This window comes from Chanos chanos, chromosome 7 (assembly GCF_902362185.1).
Source record: "Chanos chanos chromosome 7, fChaCha1.1, whole genome shotgun sequence".
Lineage (NCBI taxonomy): Eukaryota > Metazoa > Chordata > Actinopteri > Gonorynchiformes > Chanidae > Chanos > Chanos chanos.
Window position 1 is genome coordinate 37175671 of NC_044501.1, and position 23469 is coordinate 37199139.

Below are 23469 nucleotides of genomic sequence, written 5' to 3' on the forward strand. Positions count from 1 at the left end.
TTAATGCTGTCCTGGGAGCGGAGGGGTTCTCCTCAAGGAGATTTTACTACGAGGTGCAGGTCAGTGGGAAAACTGACTGAAGTTTAGGAGTGGTCAGTGAGTACACTGACAAGAAGTATCGTTCACGGAACCCCAAGAATGGATGCTGGACTGTGAGTCTGTGGAACGGGAATTAGTATAAGGCTCGTGCTGATCTCGATGTCCCCCTCAGAAGGTGGGGGTGTTTGTGGATTATGAAGAGGGTCTGGTCTCCTTTTATGATGTGAAGGCCAGGTCTTTTATTTACTCTTCCACTGATCAGTCTTTCACAGGGAAAATCTATCCATACTTCAGTCTCTATCATGAAGGAGGCAAAAATGCAGCTCCACTGATCACTCCTGTCAGTCAGACTAAATCACTTTATTAAGCTCTTTAAATTACATGCAGCAGGGCATCGAAAATACTGTAATCAGGAAATTGATTTTTTCAAGTCATTGTTAAATGTTTCAAAAGTATTTGAAATTTTGTCAGAGATTCTAAGAAGGAAATTCTCAGGAAATAACTCAGAGTATCTTTGTCTTCAAGGACAGTCTGCAATCCTGCCCAAAATAAGGACACAGCTGAACAAAGAATGATAACAAATGTACAGATAATGCTTTAAATGAGAGCAGCGTTGACCATAGAGATTAGTAATGTATTTGTAATAAACTGCAGCAAAGCCTTCACTGAAATACAGGAAATAAAGACAATAGGGCTCCCAGTTATGAATAATCAAGTGTTTAATGTCTGTGAATCTCAGACAATATTTTATGGGCCTGTAAGACTATATGTTGGTTGATGGTGTTGGAGTTTGTGGGTGTGTTGGATGTTGGTGGCTTTAAATTCATTTTTGTGGTAAAGGGGGGTTGGTTATGGTCTCACTGACTGGCCAGATAGAATTAGAGGAGATCTGGAATAGCAGTCCCAAGGCAATAGTGATCACATTTTTTGTTAAGGAGACCATCTCATGTTGATGTATTTTTATAAAATCACAGTGTATGACCGGATTATGGGTATATGTGATATCGACAGACAGAAATCCTGTCAGTGATCTGGGAGAAAGAGGGTTGAGTATAATCAATAGTGAGTAGATGAAGGAGAATCAGGACAGAAGGTGATTAGGATTCTCTTACTGTAAAAACAGTTTCAGTAAAAGTGAGGAGATCAGTCTCTGTGAAGCAGTCAGTTATGTAGACTGACTGACTGATGTCTAGACGTTCATTGTGTGAGTGGTGAGAGGAAAGCTGGTGGAATAGCAGCTATTTGTGTTTGTGATAAAATGAGGGGGAGGGGTCCAGATATGTTGTTTTGAATGACACTGGGATATAAAGTTGCCTTTTGAGGAGTGATGACATAACTCATCATGAATGAAGACAGCTTCGGTTGACGAGTAATAGAGTTGTTGATTCCTCCTGTAAGTATCTGGAGACTGAGACTGTATGAGGTTGGATCACTGCAGGTGTAATATGACTCTGATGAACTGGACTGTACCTGGAGACAAGTTGAAATCTCCCAGGAGCATGAGTAGTGTACTGTAGTATGCATGAAGGAGAGAAAGAAAAGCAGGGAGACACTTTAGTGAGTCATTTCTAAATATAAGATATTAGTTTTTTATTATTATTAGTTGCTTATCTTTTAGAGCCCTTCATTCAGTTTAGCAAATCCTTTAGAAACATTATGTGATCATTCCAAATTGAATATATACCATTTTTTTTTTTCATTGAATCAGGAGGCCCAGTTGTCCTCGTGTCCTGTATCTGAGGTGTGACGAGAGTGAGGCTTTTGTTACAGCTAAAATGATGAAACATTTTCCTGTAGACCAGAGAAGTAGATTGCTGATAGGTAGATTGAGATGAGGGCATGACTAGTTATTCATAATAGGAAGCCCTGTTGTCTTTATTTGATGTGTGTGGATAGAGGTGTGAGAAGAGTGAGAAACTTCTGTGTACAGGTGAAAAAATGAAATCCTATCATATACTGATCAAAGCAGATATATTACCATTTGCCCTACATGTGTAACATAACCTGAATATGATCACATGATGTTCTATTTAAATGTATTATAGATGGGACTGAATCCTGCCAAGTGAGAGTTTTTAATAATAATAATACTATAGATGATAATGAATAAATATATATAAAACAGTGGTAAGTTAAAACTGTTTGTTTACAAAATAATGTACATATATGTCACAGATATATGATTCAAACTCATCAGTGTTTTACATATAGTTATTCATTACACAATACCAAATTCAAGATCTTTCAATGAAACATTGCATGTTAAGGTGCTAGCAAATAAAGCACTGAGAACAGGGTAAAAAATTATGATGTATTGCTTGAAATGATAATGAATGTGAATTTGTGGGACAGTCAAAGGGGCAGACAGGGAGTTGGCCTGGGTAGCTGTCAGATTCTCTGGCCAAACCCTGGACACACTGGCTGATAACTTGAATTTGGCAAGAGAAACAATAGTGGCCACAGTCACTAAAAGCAGTCTGGACCAGGGTCTTGCTCCTGTCTCTGTATCACTATTCATTGTTCACTAAGAAGAATATACATTAGGAGGACAGAGGGCGAATGAAATAATACAATAATATCCCAACAATACTCAAGGAGACAGAAACAGAGCTTAAATAAGATATGGCATTCATAAATTATGGAAACTAAAATGAAAGGATCAAAATAAGTAAAACAACGGCAAATCCAAAAAAGAGGAAAATTGAACACTGTCATCAAAAAGGACGTTGAACTGCATAATGGACAGACCAAGAGAAGGGCACAGAGACAAAATTTTGGGGCTTCATTACAAGAAGATTAGGTTGAATGAAAGAAAATCCCACTGAACCAAGAGAAAACCCAAAGTGCTATGCAAGAAAACAAAAAAAAATACACGGTACTAAAATGTTCAAATAAAGAAAAATGAGTTAATTCTGCTCTTGCCTTAGTACAGAGGTCTAAAACAACAGCAGAATAACAGCTTCACTCCTACACACACGACAAACACTCTAGTGCTCTAGCACACTGACACATGGACATCAAAAGGTAGTCTATCACACGCAGCTCCAAAACACGCACATATACTGTGGTGGCCAGCACCAAATAACAGAAAGTGGTGACAATACAATAGAAATGAACTAAAATGTACATTTATGGAATGATTAAAAACTAAATATTTATAATGTATTACTTAATGATTAGTCTTATTTTAAAAAAAACATGTTTAAAGAATAATTAGACAGTGAAAGCCGATGGTCAGTCCCTTCAGGTGATTAGTGTGGTGGTTTGCTCTGCCCTCTCTAAGGAACCCTGTAAATAGGCCTTGTTTCCACTCGTATCTCATTTTTCTGAAGGACTCATCTGCAAAGATCAGAAAAATCGTTTAACTAAGTTTGTCACTAAACTCAGTTCCATGAGAGTAAATAAAAAGATGTGGCAGACAAACGGTGTAATGAATTATTTTAAATTATATGTATATATGTATTAGAATGATAAATGGGATGAAAACTGGACTGATATAGAAGGCTGTATGTGCAGCTCATTATACAGCCATCACAGATTGATCTGTGTCTAATGTGTGTGTGTGTGTTTTTTTTTTTTAATTAACCAGTGTGTAATTTGACAGTGAAAACTCGTATTACTACTATTGTGTGTGTGTATTACTGTATCTTGGGTGATATTTCATTTAACCCCTTAGCAGCACTGAACTACAAACAATGTTTTTTGTTTGTAGTTCATAAAAGAAATCATTTATTGAAAGCACAAAATGCTAGAGTAGCACTGAAAATACTCATTGTTTGTTTACAGAACTTGACCAGAAATGACAAATATATGCTGGTGAGTTGAATATTATTTTTAATAAGAGACTGTGTCATTTTATATGAACTGTTTGTGTGATCCTGTAAGTGTCAGTGTGTCTAAAGGTGAAAACAAACTCATTTCTGTCTCTGATTTCTGTATTTTCCACAGGAAAAGGGAGAGGTTAAGTTTAATCCTGAGAATGGATACTGGACTGTGAAGCTTGAAATGGACCATAAATGTACAGCTCTAGATTCCACCCATGTCCAGTTCTCCCTGAGACAATGGCCTGACAGAGTGGGGGTGTCTGTGGATTATGATGATGGTCTTGTGTCTTTTTATAATGTGGGGGCCAAGTATCTTATCTACTCTTTCACTGGTCAGATTTTCACCAAGAAACATTATCCATACTTCAGTCCCTGTGCAAAGCACTGGTCTATATCCATCACTCCTGTCAATCAGACTGAATGAGTTTTCACCGTACAGTCCTGCGTCGCATAATGATGGGGATAAGTTCTGAGAAATGCGTTGTCAGGCAATTTCATCGTTTTGCGAACATCATAGAGTGTACTCATTCAAACCTAGATGGTATAGCCTAGTGCACACCTAGGCAATATAGTATAGCCTATTGCTAAAATAGCAATAAAAGAACAGTATAGTAAAGACATAAACCAGTAGCATAGTTGTTTATTATCATAATCAAGTATTATATACTGTACACACACACACACACACACACACACACGTATATATATGTGTGTGTGTGTGTGTGTGTGTGTTTATGTACATGTATGTGCTATACAGTACTTTTACATGACTGGCAACACAGTAGGTTTGTTTACACCAGCATCACCACATGTGAGTAATATGTTGCGTTACAAAGTTATGACGACTACGACATCACTAGGCGATAGGAATTTTTCAGCTCCATTATAATCTTGTGGGACCACCGTCGTATATGTGGTCCGTCGTTGACCGAAATGTCGTTATGCTGCACATGACTGTATTAGACCATTTTACACTATTTAATTTGTTAAAATCAGATGAGCAGAATGTCTGCACTTTTGTTTGTAACACTATAAGAGGGAAGAGTTACAGAATAAGAATGAAATATTATTGTACTTTAATGTGAGTCTTTTTCTCTTCAAATTCATTTGCACTGTTCATTTTTACAAATATATTTGATCTCAATATATAAGACCATTTTCTTAGGAGTGAACTGGTCCTAAATTAATGAGCAGCAGGGCTTTTTTGAGTTAAAAAGTTATGCTTTAGATAAGAGTTTAATGAAGAACGAGTTTAACTCATTTATATATATCTTTATCAATCATTATTTCATCTTAATTTGTATAAAACTTAATAGATATATCTTAACAAATCAACACACTGAGGGAGGAGCTCTGAGAGAGGAGGTAGAGAGGACAACAAGGACAATAAAATTAGAAGTAAAAACTCAGTTATATTTACTTATTTATAAGAGTGAATTATGTCACCATAATTTTGTGCAACAATAAGAGGATATGTTTAAACAAACAGGTCTTTGCTAAGGTTGAAAAAGAAACATCTGCTTTGTGGGAAAAATATCACTTTGCTTTATAGCTATAACTCTTAGAAGGAAAAAGTTCCTCATGACAAGTCAATAATAGGATAGGGATCTGTGCTTTCTTATTTACTATATGCTCTAAGAATGTATCTGTATGTTAGAGCAATTACTATATTCTACAAGAATGTGTCTGTGTGTTAGAGCAGAGAGCATGTATCATGTAGAGGACAAGGGAGTGGTGAACTGGGAACAAACATCAATTCTCCTGTGCTCTCTGAAGGGTCAGCTTTCTGAGCAATAGATCTCTCCACTCCTCTCCTCCTCTTCTTTCCCTTTTCTCTAGAACTCACTCTAGAGGGGGTCAGAAATGTGAAAGAACATGTCTGATGCCAGAGATAGTAAAAGTAGAAATACTTTTGCTAAAAAAAAAAAAATTATTTTAGGTAGTTAAAAAAGGCGGCATGGTGGCGCAGTGGGTAGCGCTCTCACCTCACAGCAAAAAGCAACTCCTATGTGGAGTTTGCATGTTCTCTCCATGTCTGCGTGGGTTTCCTCCAGGAGCTCTGGTTTCGTCCCACAACCCAAAGGGGAATTGGAGACAGTAAGTATGAATGTGTGTGTTTGTCCAGGGTGTCTCCCCACCTGTCCAGGGTGTCTCCCCACCTTTCGCCCCAAGAACGCTGCGATAGGCTCCAGCTAAAATAACCCTCTTGAAAAATATTTTTAAGTTTTCAGTTTAACTCTACTTAGAGTACTTTTTTTTTTTAGCAAGAGTACTACTGCTTTTACTTTTGCCACCTCTGTCTGACGCATCTGAACAGTCACAGCATACACTAGATGTCTGTATAAGCTACAGCCCTCCATGTTGTCATCACACTGACACTCCCCCCTGCGGAGGTGAAAATAATTACAACCAAGTACACAGAGAGAGACATGCAAATACTAGCAGAATGATTTTTCAAATGTCACTGTTTTATGGAAAAAAGGGGTCACTGATCAGTTTTTAACTTAGAAACTCTATTCACACCTTACCCATTATTTTGAATGCCAAAAGGTAAAAATTCAGTTCTACTGATCATTTGCCCTGTCAGCCACACTGTTTACAATGGATTTTACACTGTATTTTTCTCTTTCTCTTGATAAAATAAGATTAGTAGACTGAATGGAAATTGACAAGAAAATGTGAAAGAGATAGAGACCTGCTTCCTTTAAAAGTCACATCAGTATCTAGTTTCACCTTTACTGCTCGGTGAATCATTGTATTGACTGTAACTGCAGTGAGCCTCAGTGGCAGCATACACTCTAACCCTGGCATCCAGGCTGAAGAGCATTGTTTTAGATGCAGAGAGAGAGAGAGAGAGCGAGAGAGAGAGAGAGAGAGAGCAGAGTGAGAAAACAGCAGTAACCCTGACACTAAAGACAGCAGTAGCAGTCAAAGGTCAAATTGGGGTATGTCTTTTTGTATCACAGGGTGATATTTATGGGGGAGAAATAATACAATATCATACAATGGACTTCCGTAGACAGGACATGTTTTTGCCTGAGAAGAGTCAACCAACATCTAAATGTTACAGATTGTTAATGGGTTTATCTGTAGAGCCTGCTGCTGAGTTAACAAAGGGAAAGATTTTCTTCCAGATGTGAAGATTATAGTTAAGGAATAAACTGATGTAAGGGTGGAATTGTGGTTCCTGCCTGTTGAGACGTTGCTGACCTGTCAGTGAACTAGGGGTCAGTGAGGAACACAACTAAAGTTTGGAGAAGCAGGTTCAGTTACTGAAGGAGCTACACCTTGGTGATGGTGTAATGTCTTATTTGGACAGAAAACAAGACCATGGTAACCAAAGACTGGTGAGAATGAGTAGGAAAGACTATCATGAGAATTAAGTCCATTAGTGTCACAAGACCGTAACTTTTAATCTGGATTACATTACATTGTCGCTCAAATCCAGAAAAACTGCTGGCTCCACAACCAGTATGTCACTGATCAGCTGATGACTACACACCCATTTTTCTCAGGTTGTGAAGTAACTCTTGTTACTCTGGTTTTAATCATATGCACAGTTGGCACAGTGCTTTGGCTGATCTCCTAGGCTATTGGTACAATTACTTGCGTGGAATCTCTATGATGTTTTATCCTAAAAACCACCCCTTGTTTTACTTTGTCCAAAGAGAGATAAGTTCCACTCTCTGAACACTGCTCTGTACAGGGTTGGGTTTCATGGCCACAGTCCTTACAGTTATGAAATTGATTCGTCAGTTCCCTCAGTGCTAGATTAAACTGTCTGAGACTTCCATGCGACTTATTTTATTTTAACAAAAGAAAAAGCTGACACTGAAATGAAGCAGGAGAAACAATATCATCACAAACATATGACAAGGAAGTGAGAATTTGTTCTGCTGAGTTAAGGTGAATTTGCTCTCAGGAGTTGTCGCACGTTGTTTTACCCTCTGTTTCAGTTATGAGCATAGGTACTTTGAGTTATGTTATGACCTTAACACTCACAGAACTTATATTTAATATTTAGGCATAGCTTACTGGTAGTAATGCACACACTGGCACACACAAACACAAAGACACACTGTTGATAAACGACTAAAAACTGTGTGTGTGTGTGTGTGTATTTTTATGTGTGGCTGAATCTGTTGACAAACTGGTCCTACAGGTTAAAGTGCATTATGAAAAGATGAAAATAAAACTTTGTTCTGTGTCACTGTCTTTACTTTTTCTTCTCCTTTTAAAGTGTTTCTTCTTCTTCTTCTTCTTTTAATAAACTTGTTTGAGTTATGGTTGTGGTTCATTCAGGAATGAAGTCTGTTTGTGTGTTTCTTCCTTACACGGCTCTGTCCAGATCAGGTAAACCTTCACTGAGACATTTATACCTCTCTCTTTCTCTCTCTCTGCTGATTGTGTTAGCATGTTTTATGCCTATGTATGAAAACTGGTGTGTTTAGTACATTTGACACTGTTTCAGTGACTTAAGTCATAATATTTGAGAAAACAAGGGGTTTTTTTCATGGTCTGTGTCCCTATAAAATAAATGGTCTCTCACGTTGCTCTGCTGGACCCCTCAAAGTTCACAATGAAAAGAAAAAGTAACCATACTTTCATTTATATTTTCCATTTACCTAAAGTTAGATTAGAGCATAGTAACAGCACTTTTAAATACCATGCTCCATTCTCCTGTAATGTTTCACAGAAACACATAAATTGGGGGCTCGTCCGGGAAATTTTATACACAGTTTTTTTTTCTTTTTTTTTTCTCCCACCCCTTGTCTGGATTTTTTGTGTGTGCACGTTTTCCTTTTTTTCGGATCTGCGGAGGCCAAAGTCACGCTGCCACCCTACGTGTCCACCATGACCGAGAGCGGTGGCTCCCCGTCCGGTGGCCTTGACCCTCGTTTGAGAGTACGTTTGGCGCGCCTCCAGCATGAGTCTGATGAGAAGCAACATGCACTCCAAGCGGAGCTTAACTGGCGGTTGGAAGTTTGCCGGATGGAGTTGGAGGTTGAGAAAGAAATTAAGTTGCGGCAGCTGGAACTGGAGGCCATGAAAATTGCTGCGGCTCCCGTTGCCCAGTCTAGTCCTGTTTCTCCCTCCCCAGTCGCGGACTCTGCCCCAGTGGCTCCACCGGCTATGCTGGGGTTTGATGTCAGCAAACATATTAGTCTGGTGCCGCCTTTCCGAGAATCTGAGGTAGATTCTTATTTTAGTGCGTTTGAGCGCATTGCTGTGTCACTGCAATGGCCTAAAGAGGTCTGGCCTTTATTGCTGCAGTGCAAGTTTGTAGGTAAGGCACAGGAGGTGTGTTCTGCACTGTCGTTGGCCGAGAGCTTGCAGTACGAAACTGTCAAGGCAGCTGTACTGTGAGCGTACGAGTTGGTGCCTGAGGCTTACGACAATGTTTTAGAAATCACAAGAAATTATCTAGTCAAACGTTTGTCAAGTTTGCAAGGGAAAAAGGGGAAACTGTTTGATAAGTGGTGTGCGTCTAGCAAGGTGTCTGACTTTGCGACTCTTCGTGAGCTCGTTCTCTTGGAGGAGTTTAAAAATTGTCTGCCTGAGCGCATGGCGCTGTATTTAAATGAACAAAAGGTCCAGTCACTGTCTCAAGCCGCTGTGTTGGCGGACGAGTTTAGTTTGACCCACAAGTCTGTGTTTGTGTCCGATCGTACTCTGACTCAGGGTGATGAGAAAACATGGCCAGTTACCAAGCCTCAGGGCTGGAAACAGCTCAGTCCTACTTCGTCCCGTTCAAAGGCTGATTGGAAATGTTTTTATTGCCACAAACCCGGTCATTTAATTGCCGACTGTCCGACTTTAAAGAGCAAACATCAGCGGCAACAGTCGGAAACTTCCAAAGGCGTGGGTCTAGTTAAAACTGTCTCTGAGCCATCTAACCACCCTGTTACTGTTAAACCCATTCCTGACCCTAACTATGCTCCGTTTCTGTTAAACGGATTTGTGTCAAAGACCGGTAAATCGGAGGAGCAGATACCTGTAGTCATACTGCGTGATACTGGTGCAGCGCAGTCGTTTATTTACTCTGACATATTAGATTTTTCAGATGACACCTTCGTTGGGTCTTATGTATTGGTACAGGGTATTGAGATGGGCTGTCTTAGGGTTCCATTACACACGATTCATTTACAGTCTGACCTGGTTAATGGTTTCGTTAAACTGGGGGTACGACCGTCATTGCCAGTAAAAGGGGTGGCGTTAATTCTGGGGAATGATCTGGCGGGTGGTATGGTGCTGCCTCTGCCAGAGGTGACTGCTATGCCCACAGAGGAGCCCCAGTCTGATGGCCTTGCTCGTGAGTTTCCTGCTGTATTTTCTGCCTGTGTAATGACCCATGCTCAGTCCCTTAAAAATAAAGACGCTGTTGATCTTTCCGAGTCATTTCTCACTGCCTCCGACCAAAACACACTGTCTGAGGCATCGCCAGTCACTGACTCCATAATTCATTGTCCTGTCGACAGCACTGAAGAAGCGTTTAAGTTGCCGATCACCCTAGAGCAGCTTATATCAGCCCAACGTGCTGATCCCTCCCTCGTTTCATGTTTGTCTGCTGCCGAAGAGACCGATCAGGGTAAGCTGCGCATGTATTTTGTTGAGAGAGGTTTGCTTATCGAAGGTGGTCTCCAGCAGTATTGGGGGACTTGGGGTGGAGGACTGTTTTCCAGATTGTGGTGCCGGCAGAGTATCGTCAATATGTTCTACAATTAGCGCACGATCATCATCTTTCAGGGCATTTGGGTGTTACTAAGACTTACAGCCATTTGCTCCAGCATTTCTTTTGGCCTGGTATGAAGTCTGCGGTGGCTGACTATTGCCGAACCTGTTCCGTTTGCCAGATGGTTAGTAAACCTAACCAAACCATTCCCCCAGCTCCTTTGCATCCCATACCAGTAATAGGGGAACCATTTGAACGTGTGTTGGTTGATTGTGTGGGCCCCTTACCAAAAACCAAGTCTGGGAATCAGTATTTGTTAACTGTTATGTGTGCTGCTACCAGATACCCCGAGGCTTTCCCTCTCTGTAATATTACGGCTCCCGTTATAGTCAAAGCACTAATGCAGTTCTTTTCCACGTTCGGTTTGCCGAGATTTGTGCAGTCTGATCAAGGCACAAATTTCCTGTCTAAAGTGTTTGCGCAGGTGATGCAAACGCTCTCTGTCAAGCCTAAAGTTTCAAGTGCTTATCATCCGGAATCACAGGGCGTTCTGGAGCGTTTTCACCAAATGCTGAAGGTCATGTTTCGTGCTTACTGTAATGAACATGAAAAAGAGTGTTACACTGGCATACCATTCGTTATGTTTGCTGTTCGTGAAATGGTGCAGGAGTCGCTAGGGTTCAGCCCCGCTGAACTAGTATTTGGGCATACAGTGAGAGGTCCCCTTAAGCTCCTCAAAGAGCAGTTGTTGGGTGATGTCCTAAAAGCCCCGTCCAATATACTGGACTATGTTAGTGAGTTCAGGGAGTGTCTTCATTCTGCCTGCGCTTATGCCAATAAATCTCTGTCTGCTTCGCAGGAAACAATGAAAGCTTGCTATGATCAGAAGGCGGTGCCCCGCAGTTTTACCCCTGGGGACCAAGTTTTGGTGTTGTTGCTGATTCCTGGGTCGGCCTTGCAAGCTCGCTTTTCTGGCCCTTATGTTGAGGACTGTAAGCTTTTTCAAACTGATTATGTAATTCGGACGCCTGACCGTGTCGTATCAACATGTTGAAACCCTATGTGCGTAATCAGGTTTCGGAGGCTCCCTGTTCAGGGCCGAAAACTGCTGTTCCCTCCGCACTCGCTGTGCCGGTGCTGACTATTGGCAGAGATGAAGATGGTCTGTTGCTGCGGAATACGCCGGGGCAGTGTGCCAGGCCACAGAATTCTGCCGCTTTACAAGAGCTTCCCCGTAACCTCACTCATTTAGATCCCCTGCAGCAAGCAGATGTGTTACCTTTAGTACATGAGTACCCCTCTTTGTTTAATGATGTACCCACGCAAACCAATTTGTTAAACCATGATATCGATGTGGATGGAACTAAGCCAATTAAGCAACACGCTTATCGTCTAAATCCAGCCAAAAGGGCTTTGATGTGGCAGGAGGTATCTTACCTGTTTGATCATGGTTTAGCCCAGCCTAGTTCTAGTCCCTGGAGCTCACCGTGCATCCTGGTACCCAAAAGTGATGGCACAGTTTTTGCACGGACTACCGCAAGGTGAATGCGGTGACCGTGCCTGATTCGTTTCCCCTGCCTCTTACGGAGGACTGTATGGACAAAGTTGGATCGGCGAAGTTTGTTAGTAAACTTGACTTGTTAAAAGGGTATTGGAAGGTCCCATTAACTTCCCGTGCTGCTGAGATCTCTGCCTTTGTTACGCCCGATCATTTCCTCCAATACTCGGTGATGGCATTTGGGATGCGGAATGCTCCCGCTACGTTTCAGCGACTCATGTCTATTGTTTTGGAGGGGGTGCCTAACTGCAAAGCCTACTTAGACGACCTAGTCGTGTTTTCTGCCGATTGGCAAACACACATGGAAATCCTTCGTTTGGTCTTTAGTTGACTGCACGCTGCTTCTTTAACTCTTAATCTGGCCAAGTGTGAATTTGGCAAAGCCACTGTAACCTATCTGGGTAAGATCATTGGCCAAGGGAAGGTGTGACCCGTGGACGCTAAAGTGGAGTCCATCCGCTGTTTCCCCGTGCCCGAGACGAGGCGGCAACTCCGATGTTTCCTGGGCATGGCGGGTTACTATCGGTGTTTTTGCCGAATTTTTCAACCCTAGTTGCCCCTCTTACAAGTCTTTTGAGTCCTTCGCGGGAGTTTGTCTGGACGCCTGAATGTCAGGAGTCGTTTGAGCGTGTGAAAATGCTATTGTGTCATGCACCTGTGCTCAGTGCCCCTGATTATGGTAGACCATTTAAGATAAGAGGTGGATAAGAGGTGGATGCCAGTGCCACTGGGGCTGGCACAGTGTTATTACAGGAGGATGGCAATGACATTGATCACCCCGTCAGTTATTTCTCGAGAAAATTTAATAAACATCAGTGTAACTACGCCATCATTGAAAAGGAATGTCTGGCCCTCCTGTTTGCTCTGCAAGATTTCGAAGTGTATGTGGGATCTAGCTCACTCCCGGTGGTAGTATATACGGATCACAATCCAATTGTATTCTTGTCCCGCATGCAAAATCAGAACCAGCGCCTTATGCATTGGTCACTGATCACGCAAAATTATAACTTAGAAATCCGCTACAAGTGCGGCTGTGAGAATGTGATAGCTGACGCTTTGTCTCGTATCTAAGCCACTTGTGTCGTGTGTGTTTGTTTTTGTGTACAAACTTGGTGTATTTTATGTGATGTTGGGGGGCAAGTTTGTTCTTATGGGTGGGGGTGTTACGTGCGGCGCATTTGTGTGTATGTGTGTGCGTCTTGTTGCGTCCTGTGTCTTGTTTCTTTTGTCTCTCTCTCTCCTCTCCCCTGTCATCTGACGCAGGGATCCAGCGGTGGCGCGAAACAGCTGCCACTCCCCACCTGGCCTGGTGTTGCGTCCCACCTCCGTGTTCCCAGCCAGCCAACCAAAGATGGAGTGCCCCTCGTCGGATGGCCAACCGGAGATGGGGCGTGGAAATTTAAAGATGCCGGTTTTTAACTGTTGGTAGATTTTCGGTCTCGTTACGTTCGCTCTTGTGCTCTCTTGTGTTATAACTACTCGCTGTGTATCGTGTTTGACTTTTGTTATTGTTTGACTAAGGTTTTGGATTACGGATTGGCTTTGGTTGTTTTCGACTGGCGTGGGGAGAGGAACAGGTAGGAGGGGGATCCCCACGCTAGGAGTTAACTGTGTATGGGGGTTAGGTTAGAGGCGGGTGCCACTATTGTATGTTTTGTTTTGGTAGTCAGTGAGTGTAGTTAGGTTTATTTTGGCTCTGCCACCTTTTTGTTTTTCGTAGTTAAGTGTGTGTTTCCGGTAGGCATTTAGGGTGGTTTTTGTTCTATTTTGTTCATTCCTTTGGCACCGTCTATCGTTCTCTCTCCTCTCCGTGTTCGTTTGTAAACATTCCTGTATATATATATATATATATATATATATATATATATATATATATATATATATATATATATTCTTGTAAATATCCCTTTGTTCACTTTGTAAATATCTTTAATACATTGCACTTTTTTTGTTGTACATTGCTCCCGTGTCCGTGTGTTTTTTTCGTCCTCGCACCGTCCCAACCCGACGCTGGTGGTGGGTTTCTTTATGCTACGTCCCTGCATCATACCCCTAGACCCAGCTCACTATCTGGGACATAACAATTTACCTTAAGTTAGATTAGAGCATAGTAACAGCACTTTTAAATATCATGCTCCATTCTCCTGTAATGTCTCACAGAAACACATTTAAATACTTTTAAAAAGAAGTCCTGAAGTTCTCAAAGAAGATCTGAGTGGATGTTCTGTATCACATCATCCTCTAGAGTCTGTTCACACAGCACCTTTGGTAACTTCATACATTCAGTGTTGTCTTCTTCTTCAGCTGAATCATTCTCATCAGTACTGTCACCATCACTGTCATCACCATCATCACCAACATGACCACAGTCATCGAGTTGATGAAGTCCATGAGGACATCATTTTACATATGAGGAGGATTAGAGCAAGATTGGAAGATTGGATTCAGGATTCAGGAGTCATGTCTACCAAACATTCACGTTCATTAATCTCCTCAGCTGAAGATTATCCCCTGGAAGATTTCAGATTTCCTAATATCTGATATCACTTAGTCCAGTAACCTGTGGATGACATGTCTCCATCACCACACCTGTAATCAACACTGTGGATCTTTATTTGGAACAGCCGTTATCCCTGTGCTGAGTTAAATATATTGTGGACATAAATTTTCTGTTAAACAGCAAATGCTAGAGAAAAAGTTAAACAACTGATCATGGAATGTAAGACTTAATTCTTGATGTCAGCAATCGGTATCTGAAAAAAAAAAGAAAAAAGAACATTCCAGCAAGCAACATATTTGACTCATCAAAAATAGATTTGTTTATACTTATGCATTAATATGAAGATGTGGACTGGTTTTTGAAATATGCTGTTAACCCGTTCTAGTTTCTGTGAGAATGTAAGTACAAAAGTAAGGGATGTTCTCATCTCTTTTTATCATATGAACACACAGTATTTATAATCGGACAGGCAAAAATCATAACACGTTACTTTCACACTGTTTTTTCTTTTCTAAATCTTGGTCTTCATTACAGTCTAGACCAGGGGTGGGCAAATCCAGTCCTGGAGGGGCGGTGTCCTGCAGGTTTTTGTTTTCACTTCTTAGCTACCTGTTGATTTTCACTTTGAAAACAGGTGTGCACGCTCTTCAGCCAATCAGAGACTGTATTTAGTTGGTCGACAAGAAAAACAGCAGGACCATGGCCCTCCAGGACCGGATTTGCCCACCCCTGCTCTAGACCCATGGTCTCAGCCTGATGCATGCCTTAAACTACTATAGCGAGAGAAGGGATGAAGAGTTTATAGTCCAACTTTATGTTTCAAAACTAAACTAATTAGACATTAAATTGGGTTTTGTATTATAGTTGGCAGTTGTTGAGGACTATTGTCCATTGTGATGAACGTTATTAAAAAAAACTATGAAAATCCTCATTTCCACGTGCACTGAGACTGGAAAAAATGTCTGCAGCAACTGGAACACAGATCAGTCAAGTATGCAGGAGTAAATTTTTGGACGGAAAGACGGGGAATAACACATTCAATAGAAAAGTTCATTCATTCATTGGTTCAGGCATAGATTTCTCTGTGTCCACTAGGGGCCCTTTGTAGCCTGAGCGGTAATCGGTAGTCGGTGCAGCAACCGTTGAACTCCGAGAAAAACCTAAGAGGGAGTAAAACTAGTAGAGACTAGTGACGTAAGACAATTTCAGGTACGTGATTGGATTTCAAAAATGAAACCCGTTTTGTCAATTAAAAAGATTGGACAAAAATAACACGATTCACTGAACAAATTGTGATTGTTTGACTCACTTCCTAGTTAGAGATCATGAGAGGTTATATAGTTTCAGTCATTATTGACAAATGAACGATAAGCGAGACGCAAGGAAGTGGAAAATTGGAGTCGAATAAAGAAATTGAAACGATATCGCAAATTCTCCAATGATCATTTACTCTGTATGAGTTTACAGTCTTTGCACCGAACTGAAGATTGCACGACAGGTAAGCTTGTGAAGTTGTCAGCGTTGGTCAGGCAACAATACGATGGATGCTCCGCAACCTTACGGTAAGTTTACAGTGTTTTATTCATTTTATGAAGTGACACTGGCTGTGTCCTAAATGGCATACTACATACTACTCGCATACTGATCTTGAATAAGTAGTAAGTAGTATGCAGTACGTGAAAAATAAAGATTTTGCAGTACACGACAGTTACCCGGATTATGTACTACTCTGGCGAAAATTTGCAGTATACAACCAGAGCTCACTTCGTCGGGTATTGCATCCCACGAAGCAACGCGGTGATTTCCAACTGTCTAAAAAATTTATAAACATGGCGGACAGCGACAGAAGCAGCTTCAACTTCAACTGAAGCTGCAGTTCCGAGTATAAATGTATCAGTTGCATATTTTGGTTTAATAAGTCTTCATATGCTTTCTTATACGGCTACTTTTGATACATATTTGTGGTAGTCGTGTGTTGTTCGATTTTAACAGAACAGATAGCCCAACCGATAACAAACGTGTCGTACACTACACGAAAGTTCTCATAATTGCGCACCATACTGTATACTAGCGTGTGGAGTAGTGTTCAGTACGCAGTGTATACTAGGCTAATATGCCATTTCGGACACAGCCATTGTTAGACTGTCTGTGCGCGCGCGCGTGTGTTTATGTGTCTATTTTGTGTGTTCATCAGGCCGTAACTAGAAACATTTTTGACAAAAACAATGTCACAACGACCAAATCCTCCTGCTTTTTGTAATCGCATTAATTTGATTAAATTAACGTTTTAATCTTTGCTGGATGCATTTCTTGGTGTTTGTTAGTTGCTGTCTGCTTAGCAGTCATTTAATATAGATAACGTAAGCATGTGGGCCTCTGGAATAATGTTCGCCCGGATAATAAAATGTACCTGTCTGTATTATCTCTCAGAGTTTTATGTATAGTAAAGTTGCCTGCTGACCAGAGGCCAATAACAACAGCTATATCCTCTGAATGAAATTATGGGGATTTGGCTCCTATTTTGTGGATTGACTTAAGAAACCAAAATCTTAAAAACGTTTTACTGCAGTGTCAGATGAAGCAGGAGGAGAGAGTGAATACAGACAGGTTATGCAGTGCTGCAGTGCAGTGTGTGTGCTGGTATATACATATGTGTGAGTTTTACACACAAACACTCTCAACATACACTGTGTTGTGTAATCACTAGTTTGAGTTGTGTGATGAGCACAGATTGAGGAATCTTGGAACTGTAATAAGTCTGTTCTTGTCATAAGTTGTTTAGTTTGGGCGACATAAGGATAATAAAAGAGAAAGTGAAAATGAAACTGGCCATCATGACACAGAGAAATCAGAGTGAACCAGTCAGAGAAACTGCAAAATCACTTGGTGTGTCAAAGTCAGCAGTGTAATATCCCCGAAATAAAGCAACAGAAGCATGTTGCTGCCCAAACAGAAGGGCTGTGGAGTTGGAGTCATGCAGTCGGAGTCGGAAGCAAAATTGGGTTACTGAGGTCGGAGTCAGAGTCGGTGGTACCATAAATTGAGGAGTCTGTTGTCACACACCTGTTAAATGAGTTGTATATTATTGCTAAGTCTGTGTGCCAATGTGAATGTGTGTGTGTGTGTGTGTGTGTGTGTGCATGTTTATAAGTGACTGAATCTGTTTACCAAAGGTCCTATAGATTAAAGTGCATTATGAAAAGATGAAAATAAAACCGTGTTCTGTGTTTTTGTGGCTTTAAGGAAGAGTGTTGGGAAAGCACATTTGGTCCTTTTTTTAAATTTTTTTAGTCTTATTCTGTTTTTTTTGTTTTCATAAACTTGTCACTTGTGACTTATGGTTGTGTCTTATTTGGGAATGAAGTCTGTTTGTGTGTTTCTTCATTACACGGCTCTGTCCAGATCAGGTAAACCTTCACTGAGACATTAATACCTCTCTCTCTCTCCTCTCTCTGGTGTCTGTGTTAGCATGTTTTAGGTCTATGTGTGAGACGTGATGTGTTTAGTACATTTGACACTGTTTCAGCGACATAAATCATATCATTTGAATGTTTACCTACATATTTATTGTTTTGCTAAAATAGAAGGTCTGTCAGGTTTACACTGTTGCTCTGCTGGACACTGAAAGTTTTGAAGCAGTTTGTACACCTGTCAAATAAGCTGTTGACCTGTTACTCTTGACAGTGCTACAACAGAACAACTTATTTTTGTAAAACAAATGGCCGTTTTAAAAAATTGCAGTTATTTTCTTTACTGGGTTGTCTAAACCATCTGATTACAGTGAATAGAAGTTTAGTGAACATGTATGACAAGTGACACAAATACCTTACTTTAGTCATTAAACTCAGGAAAAGGTGGAGACTGAGAATCTGGGTTAAGATAATACAGAACATGATCACCATAAACTATGTATGAAATAGAGAGTAAATTTGTGAGATTTTTTGACTTCTGCACTGAATGTTCAAAGTTTAATTGTGAGGTTTATAAAGATAAATATACCTAACAATATGTGCTTGTAGTTTTGTACATAGTCTGTCATTACAAGATAGTTGTTTTACTTGGAAAAAGTAAAAGTATTTTTGTTTGGAAGCCTGCACATTAAGTTGTTTTTTTATGGAACCATATCTTTTAGGAATGAAGTCACTATTTGCAGTTTTCTTCTGTCTTCACTACATTACAGTGTCCAGATCAGGTAAACCATCATTTGAATATTTATGCTTTAGTGTGATTGTGTGCGTGTTTGCATCTAATAAAACTATGTGTTTAGAGTTGACATGCCCACCAAAGACATGGGTGTGTTTTGTACAAATTGTGTTGTCTCCTTAGCGCTTCAGTTTGAATGAGGAATGTATTTTTCAATTCTGTATTTCTGATTCCAGAGCAGTTTCAGGTTGTTGGTCCAGATGGTCCTCTTGTTGTTGGAGCTGGTGAAGATGTGATTCTGCCCTGTTCTCTCAAACCCAGCATCAGTGCTGTGGACATGAGAGTGGAGTGGTTTAGACTCCATGCGTCAGACTCACTGGTGCATTTATATGAAAATGGTGTTGACAGGAATGAAAATCAGATTCAGTCTTACAGAGGGAGGACATAGCTGTTTATAGAGGAACTACAGAAAGGCAACACTTCATTAAAACTCTCCAGAGTGGAAGTCTCTGATGAGGGAGAATACAAATGTTATATTCAGTCAAAAGACTGGTCTGATGATACTATTGTTCAAGTCAATGTTGAAGGTGACACTTGTTTATTTCATTCATACTCATTAGAGTTTCTTAATCATTATTTTTATCAGTCTCTACTAAAAATGTCACTGGAGTCTTTTCTCTTTATAGCTGTAGATTTGTGTTCATTCCCAACTAAAATCATTATAGATTTTATTCTTCATAATTTATGCAGTCTTAACTAACAATGGCTCTGAAATATTCTGTCCTTAATAGTTGTGGGAACCCAGCCACAAAAATTATTACTCATCCATTGAGTGATTGCTGACAGGCAGGTGGTCAAGGAGTATAATGCATTTATATCATTTGGCTCAACGGAAATGTATAGTTGTGTATCATCAGCATAGCTATGGAAGTTAACATTGTGTTCTCTGACGATCTTACCTAGTGGTAGCATATATAATGAAAAAAGAAGGGGGCCAAGACAGCTTCCTTGTGCAGCACCAGAAGATATGCTATGTTTCTTTGATACACAACCTCCAAGACTAACCTAAAATTGTCTCCCTGTAATGTATGTTTGGAACCAGTTAAGAGCACATTCAGAGAGACCAACCCAGTTTTCTAGACAATTGATTAAAATGCTGTGGTCAATTGTGTCAAATGCAGCTCTCAAATCTAAGAGAATAAGCACTGAGAGCTTGTTTGCAGCAACACTGATTCTAACATCATTGACTATTTTTGTTAGAGCAGTCTCTGTACTGTGATTGGATATAAAACCTGACTGGAACTTCTCTAAAATATTGTTTTTATTTAAAAAGTGGTGTAGCTGATTAAAAAGTACTTTTTTAAGTATTTCGTTCATGAAGGGTAAGTTGGAAATAGGCCTGTAATTATGTAGTACACTGTAGTCTAAGTTTGGTTTCTTCAATAACAGTTTCACAACAGCAGTTTTAAATGCATTGGGGAATATACCAGTCTCAAGAGATGTGTTAATTATTTTTAGAACAGTTGTGGAGACACTATTAAAGACATTTCTTTTAGAATTTAGTGGGGACAGGGTCAAGACAGCAAGTTGACGGTTTACACTGTCTTACAATCTTACAAAGTTGTGCTTCAGTGATGCTATTAAAGTTCCTCATACTTGCCGGCTTATTACAGGGTAGATAATAAGGGTTACTGGAGTTCCTGACAATACCAGGTCTTATAGTTTTTATTTTGTTGTTAAAGAATTGTGCAAATTCTTCAAATTTTGAGGAAGAGGCTAAACTAAGAATGTCCGAAGCTGGAGCGGGATTTACCAATTTATCGATAGTTTTGAACAGTACCTTAGAGTTACCGTGATTCTCTGCAAGGATCTTTGAAAAGTGGGTTTTTCTCTCAGTACAGATGGCATTGTTATATGTGGAAATGCAGTCCTTCAGAATACTGTGATGGATCTCTAATTTCGTTTTTCTCCATGCCCGTTTTCTGTTCTACACAGTCTTTTAAGCTCACGGACAGTGTTATTTATCCATGGCGATATTTTGTTGTGTGATCTCTTTTTCATTTTAACTGGTGCAACGCTGTCCAATGCGTTTCCTAAGTTGCTATTCACTGCATCAACCATTTCATTTAACGAACAGTGTGCATTACATAGATCAAAAGAGCTTGCAAATTCAGAAAAATTTCATTCTGCGGTGGCATCTAAGCACCGTTTTAGAATCATTCATTCTTTTTTGTTATGAGACATATTTAACAGAGCGTCAAAGAGTACACAGTAATGATCAGAGAGAGCAACGTCAGACTCTAAAACATTGCTGATGCTTATTCCATGTGATATTACCAAGTCAAATATATTACCCTGTCGATGTGTAGCTTCGGTAACATGTTGTGTTAGTCCTAGGCTATCTAAGAGACTCATAAATTCCACAGCCTTCGAGTCAGAACTGTTATTAATGTGAATATTCATATCTGCAATGAGGATTAGTTGGTCATAACTAGTAAGAGCAATGGACATAAGCTCAAAGAATTCAGGAAGAAATACTGAGGAATGCTCAGGCGGTCTGTATAATGTTAAAATAATCATATCTGATTCAGGTTCGAGAACAACGGCCAGATATTCAAAAGATGAAAATTTACCTAAATCAATTTCAGTGCAACTGAACTGATTTGAGAAAATAACAGCTAAACCACCCCCTCTTTTGTCCTGCCTTACTGACTGAAAGAACTTATAGTTAGGAGGACAAGTTTCAACAAGAGTTGCAGCGCCATCATTCTTTAGCCAGGTTTCTACAAGAAACATAAAATGCAGATTCCTCTCAGAGATAAAATCATAGATTAAAAAACTCTTTTTTGTGAGTGATCTTACATTCAAAAGTGCCATGTTGATATTCAAGTCCAACTTCGTATGGCTCAAGGGTTTTACTACGACATTAGTTAGGTTACTGTGATTGGAGCCAGCATTAAGCCTAGGCCTACGTTTTCTATGCACAGTAGTAATAGATGGAATGAGAGATAAAGGCAAGGCATTTGTGCAGAGAGGTATAGGTATGGCAGAGTTAATAGGTAATATGTGCTTTGAGACAGTAGAAACAGTGTTCGCCCGAGCCAAGAGCAAGGTACTAAATGCTATATTAGAATTGGCAGCATTGAAATTATGTGTTACATGTGATATGAGTTCACAGCTGATTGGCATTGGACTCACCATGTGTCAGTTGTTCACAGCCATGTGTGATTGAAGCGCAAGTTCGATATAATTGGCTATTTAAATGCCGTCCATCCTGTGCAAACAAGTCACGTCTTTTCCAGAAGCTTGCGAAATTATCCGCAAATGGTATATATAGTGCACTACAGTAGCCCTTTAGCCAGACGTGTAGCTGGCGAATGCGGCTGAATTTCATGTCTCTAAAGAGACTGAGGGAACAGGACCAGAGACGATGCATTGTTTCCTGGAGTCAAGTAGTGTGTTTATAACACTTTTGAAATCTGCCTCCAGCTTTTCAGTCTGCTGGAGTTTGATGTCATTAGATCCAGTATGGGTGATGACTGTAGATGCGGTCGGGTGATCCTTAACTATGGATGAGTTGATGTGTGAGACAAGTGCTCCCGGATAGCAGAGGGTCTCAGCACCATGGAGGAGCCGATAACAAGAGTGGAGGGAGGGCCTGTGGTGGATGTGCGGCGAGGCTTTTCTCGGGCGGTGGAGAAGGTGCGGCGGGGATTCTCTCGGCTGATCTGCCTCGGTGGTGCGAACTTCGCCACTGGACGAGGTGGTGAGTGACGTCGAGGAGAAGGCCTGTTCCTATCCCGACTCTCGGGTCGAGAGGTACCCAGAGAAGGAACAGCCATGTTGGTGGTTGTCGGTCTGAGATTGCCATCTGGTCCGGTCACTGTGGCAGAGTTATCTTGCTCATTTAGTGCCGAAAACCCATTTTCTAGCCTCAGTTCCACTTGTGGCGGGTGGCAGCTGAAGCGTCTTCCCCTTCGCCTGCGAAACTGGACATTGGACCATGATGTTGTGGTGATTGGTGTTGAGCATGCCATGGTTTTTGGTTTGGCTCCAAGTCCGGTCCACGGGTTTTCTTCGGGATCTTTCACCGGCATCAAACGACATTGTTCGCCGGTTTCAGCGGCAGTGGGAGGCCAGTGGGCGGACGTTTCCAAGCGTGAGGCTTCAGTGCTTTGGGGTGCTACATGGAGCGAGTCTAAAAATCTTTCATCCTCCCTGATGGAGTGAAGGTTGGTAATCCGGCTCTCAAGTTCTAAAATCTTCTTACTCAGTGATAAACAGCGATCACATTGAGATACCGGAGGCATATTTCTAAAATAATAAGAAAAAGTTCAATGGATAGAATCCTTCTCGTTTGTGTGCCAATATTTTGCTTTGTTTTCGCTTAATTTTCCAGTGTAATCATGCAGCAGCTGCACACGAAACAGTCCGACAAACAAAATGGCTGACCAAAATGGCGTGACTTTCCTTCAAGAACTTTCTCAGAAGAATGCCACCTTTGCAGTTTGCAGTAATACTGCATCCGAACCCCCCTGTGTTTAATTGTTCATTCAGTTGACTTTACTGGTCCTATGTTCCATTGCAGCAAATTTCGCTTTGCTCTCATTCAGGTTGTATGGGTGTGAAATTCACTCTGATGAAATCGGAGCAAATCCAGTGAAGCAAACAAAATTGAGATGGCGAATCCCCAACTTCATGCAAATAAAAAAGAATACATGAGAGCCGGTCA